The sequence below is a fragment of the Lactuca serriola genome, chromosome 9, assembly GCF_051521515.1.
Source record: "Lactuca serriola cultivar US96UC23 chromosome 9, Lser_US96UC23_V15, whole genome shotgun sequence".
Lineage (NCBI taxonomy): Eukaryota > Viridiplantae > Streptophyta > Magnoliopsida > Asterales > Asteraceae > Lactuca > Lactuca serriola.
The window spans coordinates 22088836-22105551 of NC_136416.1; positions in this window are offsets into that span (position 1 = coordinate 22088836).

Consider the following 16716-nt stretch of genomic DNA (forward strand, 5'->3'; position numbering starts at 1 on the left):
CCGTTATTCTCAATTTATGTCCCTAAAATAACTAACACAAGGGACCTAGTCTAAGAATATTTCATCGGGGCGACAACACATGCTTCAGGGGTTCCTCGGCAATATAAGTCAAATAAGGCAACCATGAGGGGGATGGAGTACAGCGAATGAACACCCGAGTTCATTAACACCTACAGGTGGCGAACCTGCTAATGTTCCACAAGACTGTCTAGAAAAGTCTGTGGTCGTCATCTAAACTCCGCTAGATGACTAAATCAAACAACAACGAGGCCTCTCATCTGTTTATTACACACCAACTATCTACCCATGTTCTACCCAACATATTAGTAGATAAAATATACATTTTTATACATATTTTAAAAACCTGTATAGCATGCTTTAATCAATACATATTCCACATAACAGATGAGGCACACACACACATAACACGTATTTCATAGAGAATATAATCAGATCTATAAGATAGAAGAAAGTGAATACACATTCACACATATAAACAACAATACACCTAATACACTCAAACCATACTTGTATTATTATCGTGTTTATGAAAGGTAGTATACACTCACTTGATCAGAAGATGATCGGACAACACTACGACTTGCAGAAGTAGTAATCCTCAGCAGATCTGGAAGATCTCTACAAAAATCGAACTTCTCGCGGACAGAGCTTCGGCTCGGGAACCGCACTTCTCGGGATCTTCGGGATCTCGGGACTTTCCTCGGGGCTCGAGAATATTATCGGGGCTTCGGGGTATTTCTGGCACTCAAATCGATGCAAAACGGGAGAGAGAAGAGAGAAAATAGCAAAAGAACTCGGCTGCCCTCGCATCCTATTTATAGGAGGCTGGAGCCTCGGAGTACGCGGGGCGTACTGCTCCGAAATCGTCACTGCTTACGTATCTGAAGTGCTCGAGTGCGAGTGTCGACATCCCTCGGTGTACGCGGGGCGTAACTCGGATCAGATCGGTGACTCCTTCGGATAATCATCCGAATTAAAGATTAAATTTAAATACAAATTATTTAATAAACTTCGGAAATTCATAACTTCTTCATACGAACTCCGTTTTCGACGTTCTTTATATCCACGCGAAGGTGAGACTGCGCTCTACAACTTTCGTTTAGACTCCGTCGGCTAATTTTAACTTTATTTTTATTATTTATTTTTAATAGGACGGGACAGAAAAACTTCGTTATAAATTCACAACTTCTTCGTTTGACGTCCGTTCTCACCTAACTTTTTATCGCTTCGATACCAACAACGATATCTTCGACTCTCGTTTAGATCGATTCGACTAAAAACCGTTCGATCTCAAATCGAGTAATTCGGGCTGCATACCGCTAAGTCAAAACTTTAATAAATCATAACTTCCTCATACGAAGTCAGATTTGAGCGTTCTTTATATATTCGGAAACCTCGTTTCAACTACTACAACATTATCCAAAGATAACGAGTTTATTTTACACTTAAATTTTGATGCTTATTTTTATTCTTAATTAATCAAACCACATAATTAAGCAATTAAGCACAAAACACATAATACTCAAATAATACAATCTTATTATTTCAAAACGGGTTACAAAGGTTAACCTAGACTATTACATTGCTAAAAATGGAAAGCCCGGAAACACAGGCGTTACAATTCTCTCCACCTTAGAATGATTCCGTCCCCAGAATCACACATCAACAAACAAATGCGGATAGCGACTCAACATGTCACTCTCCGTCTCCCAAGTGAGATTCGGCCCATTCGTGTGTTTCCATCGGACAAGAACTAATCCAACCATTTTGTGTCGCAACTTCTTAGTCTTTCGGTCAACAATTGCCTCTGGCTCTTCAATCAACCTTTTGTTCTCATCAATTCTCAATTCAGAAATTGGAATTATGTCGGGAACTTCTCCCGTGAACTTCCTCAAATAACACACATGAAAAGTGTTGTGGATTCCATTCAGTTCTTCTGGTAGTTCGAGCTTGTAAGCTTGGTTCCCAATTCTCTGAAGAAATTTAAATGGTCCAATAAACCTTGGACTCAACTTTCCCCTTTTTCCAAATCTTATAAGTCCCTTCCACGGCGAGACTTTAAGCAAAAATGAATCTCCAACCTCAAAAGTCATCGGTCTTCGCTTTTTGTCAGCATAGCTCTTTTGACGATCCTGAGCTGCTAACATTCTTTCTCTAATTATTTTCAACTTTTTAGCAGTTTGATGAACCATCTCCGGTCCCATAAACTGCTTTTCCCCAGCCTCAAGCCAACAAGACGGCGTACGACACTTCTGCCCGTACAAAGCTTGATAAGGTACCATCTTAATGCTCGATTGAAAACTATTATTATAGGAAAATTCTACCAATGGTAAATGTTCATCCCAATTACCTAGGAATTCCAAGGTACATGCTCTTAGCATATCTTCAAGTGTTTGTATCGTTCTTTCACTCTGACCATCAGTCTGCGGATGGTAAGCTATGCTTAAACATAACTTGGTACCCATTTCCTCTTGTAGACTTTTCCAAAACCTTGAGGTGAAACGGCTATCACGATCCGATACAATCGTTAACGGAACACCGTGAAGCCTCACAATTTCCCTCACGTAAGAATTTGCAAGCTTTTCCATAGACCATTTCTCCTTGGCTGCTATGAAATGCGCACTCTTAGTGAATCGATCAACGACTACCCAAATCATGTCGTGACCATACTTTGTTCTGGGCAGTTTAGTGACAAAATCCATAGCAATGTCTTCCCACTTACCCATAGGCACATGCAATGGTTCTAAACTCCCGTACGGTTTCTGATGTTGTGTCTTGACTCTCGCACAAGTCACACACTCGGCCACATACTTTGCAACATCAAGCTTCATCGTCGGCCACCAGTAGTAGGGTTTCAGGTCCCTATACATTTTAGTGCTACCCGGATGAATTGAGTACATGGTCTTGTGAGCTTCTTCCATCAGAAGATCTCTAATTCCTCCGGACTTAGGTACCCAAATACAATCTTGGAATACCTTCAGTCCATGACCGTTTGTACCAAACACCAACGTTTTACCCAAACGTTCCTCCTTTCGGTCATTTTTCTCAGAAGCTTCCTCTTGAGCTTTCTTTATACTTTCCACAATGGTCTAGACAACTTCAATTCTCAACGCTCTTGGCCTTTTCCTTTCAAGACTGACTTTCCGGCTGAGAGCATCAGCAACAACATTAGCTTTACCGGGGTGGTAAAGTATCTCGTAGTCGTAGTCTTTAAGTAATTCTAGCCAGCGTCGTTGCCTCATATTCAATTCCTTCTAATTAAAGAGATATTGGAGACTCTTATGATCAGTGAAAGTTTGCACTTCGTGCCATAGAGGTAATGCCTCCATATTTTCAGAGCGAAAACTACCGCTGCCAACTCCAAATCATGAGTCGGGTAATTCTTTTCATGCTCTTTCAGCTGTCGAGACGCATATGCTATCACCTTTTCTCCTTGGGTCACAACACAACCCAATCCAACCCCAGACGCATCGCTATAAACAGCGAAGTCTTCAACTCCATCGGGTAAAGAAAGTATCGGTGCCTCGCATAGCTTCTTCTTTAGCTTCTTGAATGCTTCTTTATGCTTATCACTCCAAGCATAAGTAGCTCCTTTGTGGGTCAAAGCTGTCAATGGAGTAGCAATCGAAGAAAAACCTTGAATAAACCTTCGGTAATATCCGGCTAATCCTAGAAAGTTTTGAATCTCCGTGGGACTTTTCGGTTGTTCCCACTTCATCACAGCTTCGATCTTCGCTGGATCAACCATTATCCCTTCTTGGTTGACCACGTGACCCAAGAATTGGACTTCACGAATCCAAAAATCACACTTAGAGAATTTTGCATACAGCTTCTCCTTCTTCAAGACTTCTAACACTTCTCGCAAGTGTCTGCCATGCTCCTCTTGGCTTTTCGAGTAAATCAGAATGTCGTCTATGAACACTATCACGGATTTATCAAGGAACGGATTACAAACCCTATTCATAAAATCCATGAACGCTGCTGGAGCATTGGTTAGTCCAAACGACATAACCAAGAACTCGTAGTGTCCATATCTGGTTCTGAATGCAGTCTTCTCGATATCTTGCTCTCTTACTTTTAGCTGATGATATCCTGACCTAAGATCGATCTTCGAGAAATAGCTCGAACCTTGCAATTGATCAAACAAGTCATCAATCCTTGGAAACGGATATCTATTCTTTATTGTTGCCTTGTTCAGCTCTCTGTAATCAATGCACATTCTCATACTTCCATCTTTCTTCTTCACAAATAACACCGGAGCTCCCCAGGGTGATGAACTAGGTCTAATGAAACCTTTGTCCAATAACTCCTGAAGTTGCATCATCAGCTCCTTCATCTCCGTCGGTGCTAATCGATAAGGTGCTTTTGCTATTGGCGTGGTTCCTGGTAACAAGTCTATTCTGAACTCTACTTGTCTATCAGGTGGTAATCCAGGAAGATCTTCGGGAAATACTTCCGGATAATCACACACCACTGGAATACTCTGCATCACCTTCTTTTCCTTCTTAGCATCAATCACGAATGCTAAATATGATGTACATCCCTTGGTCAAACACTTTCTGGCTTTCATTAGGGAAATGATTCCAGAATTTACTCGCCGTTTGTCCCCGTACACCATAAATGTATCCTTCCCAGGCGGGTTTACTTTAACTATCTTCTTCTTGCACAATATTTCGGCATCATTGGTGCTAAGCCAATCCATTCCCAACACGATGTCGAAACCATTAAGTTCGATAGGCAATAATTCCTCGTGAAACTTATTCCCATTAAGGTCGATTAAGATGTTTCTCATACGATGGCTAACAGGTACAAACTTGCAACTAGCAACTTCGACTAATAAAGCATTATCTAGTCTATCAACAGGAAAATCTAGCTTTCTACCAAACTCATGCGAAATAAAGGAGTAGTTGGCTCTAGAATCAAACAAAATTTGAGCAGGTAATTCATTAACAAGAAATGTACCTGAAGCGACATCAGCTTCATCTTTCGCAGCCTCAAGTGTCATCTGGAAGGCTCTCGCCTTCGGCTTTGGTGGAATGTTGGGCCTAGCTGCCTTCTTCTTCTTCGGACAGTCTTTCAAAATGTGCCCCTCTTCATTGCAACCAAAACACATCCTTTTGTTGTTCGGACACTCATTGGCAAAATGTCCAATTTTTCCACACTTGTAGCAGGTTACATCCTCACTACATTTCCCAAAGTGCTTTTTCTTACACTTATCACACCACTTCGCTTCACCTCCCTTTCCTCCAAACTTTTTCGAATCAGATTTCGAAAATTTGCCTTTCTTACCGGAACCAGATGTTCCCTCAAACTTTCTCTTCTCACCAACCTCAACCTTGTCGGTGGTTCTCCCCTTAATCATGTTCTCAACAGACTTGGCAGCCCAAATAGCTGCCTCTAGAGTATGTGCCTGACGTACTAGCACCTCGTACTCCCATGGGAGTCCCTTCACATACCGGTCCACTTTGTCAGCTCGTATGGGACGATACGCAAGGCAAACTCCATCTTATCGGTGAAGTTATTGGTGTATTCATCAACTGACATGTTGCCTTTCGTCAATGTCAGAAACTTGTTCTCTAGTTCCAACAGATTTTGAGCCGAGCAGAACTTGCGCTTGAACTGCACCAAGAACTCTGCCCATGACAATTGCAGTGGCTCATTAGGGCTTAAGGTCTTCCCTAGAGTGTTCCACCAACGAACGGCTCCACCTCGGAACTGACGCACTGCATAGATAGTCTGCAACTTGCCTCTGCAGCCACAAGTCATGAAGGCTAACTCCATTTCTGAGATCCAATCCATAACTCCAATTGGATCCTCCTTTCCATTGAAGGTCGATGGTTTGCAAGTTAGAAAGTCTTTGTACTTGCATCCCATTCCATCATTCCTTCCATCATGGTTGTTTTGCCTAACTATCGGTGGGTTGGCTTGACCAACAGACCCACTGAAGTTTCCACCTTCCGAGTGCCCTTCATTCAATTCAGGCTCCTCCACACGAATTGACAGTTCTTCACGATTCTGTTGAAGCAACCGTCTAGTTTCATCCATCTGACGATCCAACATCGTCTGAATCATCATTTGCACACCAGCCATGGTTATTGGCTCAGGTGCTGCTGCTACGACAGGTATTTGCTCAATCACTGGTGGTTGATTCCTGTTTTCATCAGCATTTCCAACTCCACTTCTTGTTCTCACCATTTTGATCTACACACCGAATAAGGTGAAATTAGATCCTCATTCACGATAGATATTCAAATCATCCTTATCACTCCGAAACGTTTACATGCTAGTTCTAATATCGTAGACGTACGCTTAGAATCCTACACACATAAAGTTTCTAGATCCGGTCGGCAACAGACCATAGATCCGAACAAATAATATCATATATGGTAACATATAACATTTAGCACATAAAGCATTTTAAGCAACTTTCCTAAAATAAACTAGTGCTCGTGTCTAAAACATAATAGACACAAATCTCAAAATTTCACTTAGCATTCTAAGTTTAAGTCTAGAAATCCTACAAATTCCTAGTTCGCTTAAACTAATGCTCTGATACCAACTGTGACATCCCCAAAATCTCGGCCAGAAAAGACCGATTTTCATTTATGCTTTTAAAATAATTTCAGAGTAAATCCTTTTGATTTAAAAGAGTTGCGGAATTTGTTCCCAAAAACAAAACATGTTAAAACAATGTTTACCAAAGCATTTCATAAAAGAAATGTATTTTCATTATATAATCAAAACTTGGGGTATCATGTTCCGATACAGACCAATAAGCATAAACGATAACATTACAAGTTATTCAACAAATATATACATATACAGACTTCTAAACAAAACAACTTGATGGTTCGTCCATCTTATGCCCTTGCGCCACTTACTGTAATACAAATAAAACTTAGTGGGTCAGGCTTGGGAGCCTAGTGAGCATATAGGGTTTTCAACCCACAATAAATAATTATATTTAATTCCACCAACCAACAATAACCCAATTACCCATTCCCGTTATTCTCACTTTATGTCCCTAAAATAACTAACACAAGGGACCTAGTCTAAGAATATTTCATCGGGGCGACAACACATGCTTCGGGGGTTCCTCAGCAATATAAGTCAAATAAGGCAACCATGAGGGGGATGGAGTACAACGAATGAACACCCGAGTTCATTAACACCTACAGGTGGCGAACCTGCTAATGTTCCACAAGACTGTCTAGAAAAGTCTGTGGTCGTCATCTAAACTCCGCTAGATGACTAAATCAAACAACAACGAGGCCTCTCATCTGTTTATTACACACCAACTATCTACCCATGTTCTACCCAACATATTAGTAGATAAAATATACATTTTTATACATATTTTAAAAACCTGTATAGCATGCTTTAATCAATACATATTCCACATAACAGATGAGGCACACACACACATAACACGTATTTCATAGAGAATATAATCAGATCTATAAGATAGAAGAAAGTGAATACACATTCACACATATAAACAACAATACACCTAATACACTCAAACCATACTTGTATTATTATCGTGTTTATGAAAGGTAGTATACACTCACTTGATCAGAAGATGATCGGACAACACTACGACTTGCAGAAGTAGTAATCCTCAGCAGATCTGGAAGATCTCTACAAAAATCGAACTTCTCGCGGACAGAGCTTCGGCTCGGGAACCGCACTTCTCGGGATCTTCGGGATCTCGGGACTTTCCTCGGGGCTCGAGAATATTACCGGGGCTTCGGGGTATTTCTAGCACGCAAATCGATGCGAAACAGAAGAGAGAAGAGAGAAAATAGCAAAAGAACTCGGCTGCCCTCGCATCCTATTTATAGGAGGCTGGAGCCTCGGAGTACGCGGGGCGTACTGCACCGAAATCGTCACTGCTTACGTATCCGAAGTGCTCGAGTGCGAGTGTCGACATCCCTCGGTGTACGCGGGGCGTAACTCGGATCAGATCGGTGACTCCTTCGGATAATCATCCGAATTAAAGATTAAATTTAAATACAAATTATTTAATAAACTTCGGAAATTCATAACTTCTTCATACGAACTCCGTTTTCGACGTTCTTTATATCCACGCGAAGTTGAGACTACGCTCTACAACTTTCGTTTAGACTCCGTCGGCTAATTTTAACTTTATTTTTATTATTTATTTTTAATATCCCGGGACAGAAAAACTTCGTTATAAATTCATAACTTCTTCGTTTGACGTCCGTCCTCGCCTAACTTTTTATCGCTTCGATACCAACAACGAGATCTTCGACTCTCGTTTAGATCGATTCGACTAAAAACCGTTCGATCTCAAATCGAGTAATTCGAGTTGCATACCGCTAAGTCGAAACTTCAATAAATCATAACTTCCTCATACGAAGTCAGATTTGGGCGTTCTTTATATATTCGGAAACCTCGTTTCAACTATTACAACATTATCCAAAGATAACGAGTTTATTTTACACTTAAATTTTGATGCTTATTTTTATTCTTAATTAATCAAACCACATAATTAAGCAATTAAGCACAAAACACATAATACTCAAATAATACAATCTTATTATTTCAAAACGGGTTACAAAGGTTAACCTAGACTATTACATCGCTAAAAATAGCAAGCACGGAAACACAGGCGTTACACAACCAATATCCCTTTTTGCTTAACGAGATGTCCTAAGAACTGGACCTCCCGCAACCAGAAATCACACTTGGAGAATTTGGCATAAAGCCTCTCCGACCTCAGTACCCTGAGAACCTCTCTCAAATGCTCCTCGTGCTGCTCTCTAGATCTCGAATATACCAGAATGTCGTCGATAAATACAATCACCGACCGATCCAACATCGACCTGCACACTCGGTTCATGAGATCAATGAACACTGCCGGGGCATTGGTGAGCCCAAAAGGCATCACCACAAACTTGTAATGCCCATAACGCATCCTGAACGATGTCTTCTGGACGTCCTCATCCCGCACTCTCACCTGATGATATCCAAACCTCAAATCGATCTTGGAAAACCAAGATGCTCCCTGCAACTGATCGAACAAATCGTCGATCCTCGGCAACGGGTAACGGTTCTTGACCGTCAGCTTGTTCAACTCCCGGTAATCAATGCACATCCGGTGTGAACCATCCTTCTTCTTGACGAACAGGATAGGCGCTCCCCACGACGAGCTGCTCGGCCGAATAAACCCCTTCCCCAGCAGCTCCTGAAGCTGCGAGGATAACTCTTGCATCTCTGGAGGTGCATGGCGATAAGGCACCTTAGCGATAGGCGCGTCCCCCGGAACCAAATCGATACTGAACTCCACTTACCTCACAGGAGGCACACCCGGCAACTCCTCAGGAAATACATCAGGGAACTCACGCACTACCGGAACCTCCTCAACAGACCTCGGTCTCTCAGAATCTGTCCGCGTGTCCATCATATACGCCAGAAAACCCTTACAGCCCTGCTGTAGACACTGCCTTGCCCTAGCGGCCGAACAAAACGCTGATCCAGAACGTGTACCCTCGCCGTACACCGTAAGAACTCCCCCACTAGGGTCTCGTATGGTCACCAGCTGTCGCGCGCAGTCGATAACCGCACCGAATCTACTCAACCAGTCCATGCCCACAATGACACAGACATCACCCATCGCAATAGGAACCAGATCAATCGGGAACTCAACACCGAAAATCTCGACTACGCACCCTCGGAGAACCTCCGTGGCATATATCACCCTCTCGTCAGCTATGGAAACTCTCAGAGGCCGACTCAACGCCTCACGACTAACACTGATATGCTGACTAAAAGCCAAAGATACAAAACACCGACTCGCACCCGAGTCAAATAACACCAAGGCAGGTACAGAATTCACAAGAAAAGTACCTACGCATAACATAATATAAGCATAATATCACAACATCAAAATAAATACACAAAAGAATACATACCAGCCACGACATCGGGTGCTGCGCGGACCTCCTCCGCGGTCAGCTGAAAAGCTCTCCCTCGTGCTCTCGGCGCCTCGGCCTTCACTGGCCGACTCTCGGTAGCTCTGATGGCGGCAGGGGCAGATCGCTGAGGTGCTCCCTGAGATGACCCCCGCAATTGCGGACACTCTGCCTTCCGGTGTCCGGTCTGGTTGCAGTGAAAGCACACCGCAAACCCCTTGGGACAGTCCTTGGCCATGTGCCCCTCATTGCCACACTTGTAGCAAGATCCCGCTCTACAGACTCCATCATGGCCCTTGCCACACTTCCCACAAGTGCGGCCCTTCTGGCTCCCTGGTTTGGGATCAGCGGGCTTGGCCCGCTTGGCTGCCGGCTGAGACTGTGCTGGTCGCCGATCCCTCCCTTGAGACTCCGCCTCCTCCCTGGCCTGAGTCTCTAGCTCAATCTCCCTCTTCCGGGCATTTGCCTGAAGCTCGGAAAATGTTCGGTACGAGGAGTTCGCCGCAAACTCCCGAATGTCTCGCCTCAAGATACTCAAATATCGGCTCATACGTTCCTGTTCCGTGGACACGTGCTCAGGGCAGAACATCGCCCTCTCATGGAACATCCTGGTAATCACCGTAACAGACTCAGTACCCTGCTTGAGGGTCAGAAACTCCTGGGCCAAACGCTCCCTCTCCACCTGGGGAACGTACTCATCTCAGAACATGGCAATGAACCTCTCCCAGGTCACTGCCGCAAGCTCAGCAGGCGTAAAGTGCGTCGTCACAAACTTACACTAGTCCTTCGCTCCCAAGCGAAGCTGGTTCAGCGCGAACCGAACCTTCAAATGCTCAGGAGTTGAACAAGTGAAGAAACACCCCTCTATGTCAGAATTCCATCTCATAGCCGCCACTGGGTCCTGGGTCCCATCAAACTCTTGTGGTTTTGTGTTGCTGAACTCTCGGAACAGCAACGCATCACCACCCTGCGGCCTCGCGGCAGCAATAGCTGCGGTAGCCGCTGCAACAGCAGCCTCAGAAAGAGCGGCATAACGCTCGTCGAAGGTCTCAATCAACGTGGTCTTAATAGACCCGAACATCTCTGGTATCTTTGCCCTGATGGCCGCAGCCACCTCCTCATGGATGATCTGGCGGATCTCCTCATCACTGGTCTCACTGCTCTCAGGCATCAGACGTGTCCTCACCATGATCTACCTCTGAAATACAACAGACGATAAATTAGAATCCATTCGAGCATACTCACACTCGACAACTCATCCCTCCTTGATCCTTGGTATTCCAAAGATTCCTACTTGGGCTGTACACCGCTCCGGTGCTTTCAGTAGTACGGGCCCAATACTACTGTCCACACCGTATCAGAATACACCCCAAGTCCTCCTCTTCGGATCCCAAATTCCAAGTACTCTATCATGCACAATCCACTCTCTAACAAATCTCTCATAAGCCCCTTTCTGCTACCTACTCACTCTCAAGCATCTCATAGCAGCTCACCTCTCCCTAGGCTAAGGCATCACAAATCAGGCCACTCTAGTCCTAATAGGAGTACCTAGCCTACTCTAGCATGAGAATACATCATATCAATATCGATATCACATAACATGAGGGTATTTTGGGAAATCACCGTTCGGGCGCGGACTGATCATACACACAACTCTGCTCTGCGTTCATCCAAATATCTTTTATTCTTTTTGAAATACTTCTCAAATCCTCAGTTTGAGTTCAAATACGCCCGAAGGTGTACTCGAATCCCTCAAACCAAGGCTCTGATACCAACTTGTAACACCGTGAATTTCAAAATAATTTTTCGCATAATTTAAAAACATATTCATTTAATTTTCATAGAACATGAGTGTTTGAAACTCCAATCAATGTTATACAATGAATCCCAAGATCGCATATCATAAAAATCCCATGTGTGTGTACTGATCAAGCCGGCGCCTTCCCACGGTCATCACTAGTACCTGAAACAATAAACACCAACACTGTAAGCACAAAGCTTAGTGAGTTCCCCAAAATACCACACATAACACATATTAGCCACTCGAGGCTATAACTCTGTGGGTCCGTAGACCCTACTCTGTGAACCCTCTGGTTCTAACTCTGGGAACCTTCCGGTTCCAACTCTATAAGCATGCACATCATAAATCACATAGAAATAATGCAGTACAACACATAACATACATATAGCATACAAATACTCTGTCACATAACTCTGGTTTCCTACTCAAGGTAAAGTATAGTGAGAAGACTCACCTCGCGTATCTCGATAACTCGCAAATCCCGGAAATCACTCGCGCCCGATCCTCCGAGCTATAATCCCCCTATAACACCATATATCTCTAACTAATACTTTTACAACTAAGGTTGACTACCCCTAACAAGTCAACGCTAGTCAACTCTGGTCAACGGTCAACGGTCAACGGTCAACTTTGACCGGACTCGACGAGTGCACTAGAGCGACTTGGCGAGTCTATACGTGTCCACTGACTCCCTAGGATCCTCTCTTGACACGTCGAGTACATCCCTGACTCAACGAGTTCCACCTGGCACAAATCACGGGGCCACCACGACTCAACTCGCCGAGTCTCAAGAACAACTCGGCGAGTTCCAGCTTGACTCAGTCCACCTATCAACCCTCTCTGACTCTCCCTGACTCACTGAGTCAACCCATAACTCGGTAAGACCACTCGCTGAGTGGTTAAAGGCAATCTTCACGCTACTCGTCGAGTCTGTTCTTCGGACTCGGCGAGTCTAAGCCATGCATGAACTCAAACTCACTCCTGAGGTCAGATCCGTTCCAGAAACTCATAGATCCAGTCCTTCCAAGCACATTTATCACGTAAAGTTACAATCTTGGCTACCATGCAACACTTACAAGGCTTCTTTTGGTGAAATGACATCTAAAATGGTAACCTAAGTCCCCAACTCAAAAGGATAGGCATAAAGCAGGGCATTTGGGACTCTCTGGACCTACTAAGATCCAGATCTAGGTACCAAATCCCAAAGGGACCTCTGACACTCCAATTACAAGGCATTCAAGGCATGAAGAAACCCTAGATTTGACCATATACATAAAAACACGAGAATAAGCTCCGAATAATACCTAAAATAGCTTCCTCTGCCAAAATGGAAGTAGATCCAAGCTCCCCAACCCTCCTAGTTTGGCCTTCCTCTTCCCTTCTTGCTAACACACACAAAGATGATGAATAATGGCCTCTTTTCTCACTCACAAGGACTCACAGGTGCTCTGGTGCTCTCAAGGTTGAAGGTAGCCGCAATGAAGGGTTATAAGGCCCTTTAAATAGGGCTCAGGGCCAGAAAATTAGGGTTTCATTAAACAGCGTGGACTCGCCGAGTCCACTCTTGGACTCGCCGAGTCCGGACGCGAACCCGCGTCCAAATCCGCGATCATACTCGGCGAGTCTAGGCTCCAACTCACCGAGTCTCCTCACAAATTACCAAAATAAATAAATAAACAATACCTGGGAATCCGGGCTGTTACACTGGCCCTTAGTCGCCACGCCGTGCCGGCCAGAATGCCACATCATGTGCACTAAGTCAGATCAGCTTAATGAATTAAGTTATTTTCCTTCATCCTTAAGAGATCCAAAGCTCTGGTCTGATTCTCCCCATGGTCTTAATAAATAAAGTTTCCAACTTTATCCATTAATACATCCTAATAAGCCAAGATCTTTAAACCTAAGCCCTTAATGGCAACTTAAGGCATACAGTCAACCATTAAGGACTTAATCTTGAAGATCTTAAGTCCACAATTTCTAGATGGGTTTCCTAACCCCCTAAAACACCATAACAGTCCTTGCTTTATAGACATGCATCTCCAATGCATGTCCCTTCCCAAATTAGGTAAAAATCATGAAGAAATGAACTCACACTTGAGTATGAGACCAAAAACTCCAAGGAATCATAGATCTATATCATATAAAACTAGAAGGACCACAATGATCCATAAAGTTGCCAACTTTATGGGATCCATTCCTCCAAACTACCACAACATGAAGAAAAGAGACAAAGAACTTAGATCTATAAGCATGAAACCAAAAAGCTTGAATGTTGAACACTTACTAAGGTCCAAAATATGCATAAGAGAATGATGATGAAGTTTCCTTGTTGGATCAATACACTAGAACACCTTCATCTTAAGGTTGGGATTTCTGAGGTTTGAGGGTGATGGAGGCTGAGAAATGAACCCTAATTTCGATATTAGAGGTTTAAATATGAGAGGAACCCTAAAATTATGGTTTGGGCCAGAACAGTTGCCACGTCGTGGCACTGATCAGATACACACACTCCATATAAGTTATGCCATATCGTGGGCATCCAAGCACCACATCGTGGCATGAAGTTTTTTCTAAAAACTCCCTCTTTAATCCCATAAGCCTTAAGTTAAACCAATTTGAAAAACATAGGTGTTACAACTCTTCCCCACTTAAATTAGATTTTGTCCTCGAAATCATTCCTTGCAACTTTCTCCATTACACCAGTCGTTTCGGCCTGAACTGCCTAAATCTAAAGCGGAACTGAGAAATCATCACGCATAGGTGACCACCTTCCGATATAGCTGCTAAACCCATTCTTAGAAGAAATCACACTTCGTGAGGAAACAATGAACATTATCACTCCACACTTATCTAACCAATAAAAGTCCAACGACTCTGCCCGAAACATGACAATCTTATACTGTGCCTGATTTCTAGACAGACATAACCAACCAACCATGTCCATAATGACTCTAATTCGTAACTTGAACCGGCCAAAACCTCTATGACCCTGAATATTTCATTGATAATGGGGAAACATAATCCCTTACCATTTACCGATGCAGACAACCTTGCTCTTGAATACGAAGCCAAATCCTAACACAGGCCTCGACTACTAGTGTTATACCAAGACATACATCACCTCCTGCTAACCAAAAATTTGCAAGTCCGATCTAACCAGGGGTCTTCCTGTTGGCATGCTACCCTACGAGATAACTGGAATACATAACTCCCAGTCGATTGTTGAAGCTGACAACTTCACTCATAGCCAAAAATCAAGACTTTAAAACAAAAGTCTATCCACCAAGGCTATCCTAACCCCCTTGCCAACATGGCTCCAACAGCCCTACAGTTCAGAGAAAATACGACTTGACCAACCAGCACGCGAACAATCAATAAATCTGTTACACCCCAGGTGAATGCTATAGCCAAGTCGTAGTCTTACATCACACTTGGCCCCAATCCGGCCTACCACCAATTCGAATACTATGAATTTTGTGGCCTTACCACATTCTCACAACTTTTCCTGTGATGTTCTAACTCATCCTAGCGAATCTTACCAGCCACCCTATAGTCTTACAACACTTCCACACTACCTGCCAACCCAGTGAATGCTACGGGTCACCCCTCAGTATTAAAACACATCCATAACTGCCTACTAATCTATTAAAGGTTATGAACCACCTCGCAGTCATACAACACTTCCACAACGACCTAACAACCTAATGAATGCTACAGGTCACCCCGCAGTCTTAAAACACTTCCACAACGGCTTACCAACCTAGTGAATGCTATGGGCCACCCCGTAGTCTTACAACACTTCCATAGCTGTCATGGAACCGATCCATGGTCTTGCCAACTATCCACAAGAGTATCCAGCCAAAATCAACACGAGCCAAAACTCCAACCTGCTAAACCCCAACAGGCGTTTGGGCCGTGCTTCAAACCTTAAAGCCTTCATCAGACAAGAACAATAAGAAAGTTCCTCACACAACCCTCAACCTGAAACTAGTTACTGAACGAAAATGTGCCAATCTCGATGCTCCTCGTCCTCATACGAGATAATCTAAACCCTCAACATTTGCTTCCCTGTTCATAATTTACTAATGAACATTACTCCATGCATAAGCTTTGACTCATACTACAACATAACTGGCTTTCCTCTTGTCCTTAAATTTTAAAACTCCAATTTATCTTGGACTTGTAATTAGTCCCATTAATTCAAATGATTATTCCCCACTTGGATTGAGCTGCAGTCTACCAACTCCCTGACCATTGGAATTCCCAAGCCATCTACAACTTCACTACTAACCTAAGCTTGCAAGAGTTGAAATTCCATGACCCGACCACCTAGGGTACACACCCCAAAACTAGGATACACACTTTACCATACTCAACGAAAGATTTACGCATCCAACACACCATCCATTGATACAACTCCAAAATCCTCGACCAACCTCAACTGACGGCAAGAATGAATGAACTAACTAGCCAAATGTATAGATAACCAATTCAAAGATCCACATACCACTAAACAAAACCCATGAAAAAAGGCATCCACCACGCCCTTTAGTTGGTTGATAGATTAACAATAACTCTCCCTTTACAAATGATAGTGATCGATTCAGCATGCTAACTAACCCTTCAACTGACATTCCACTCGAGTCGCATAAACACCTTTCACCCTAAACTTCAGCGTTCCAGCTAGGAACAACCGACCACAACACGATCTTCTTCTAACAACCCCCAATATGAGGACCACCCGCATATCCATGAAGGCCTGAAGGCTTGAACCTGACAGCAACTAGCTCTGCACTCATGTTCTAACCAAATCTTCCTAATCCTGAAATCATGAAGGATCTCTACGAATTCCAATAATCCAATAATCCAATATCATTGTACTTCAACTTCCTCAGACCCAAAGCATTGAACCCATCACAACCAATCTGATTATTGATATTCGAAGGAGAGTGCCCA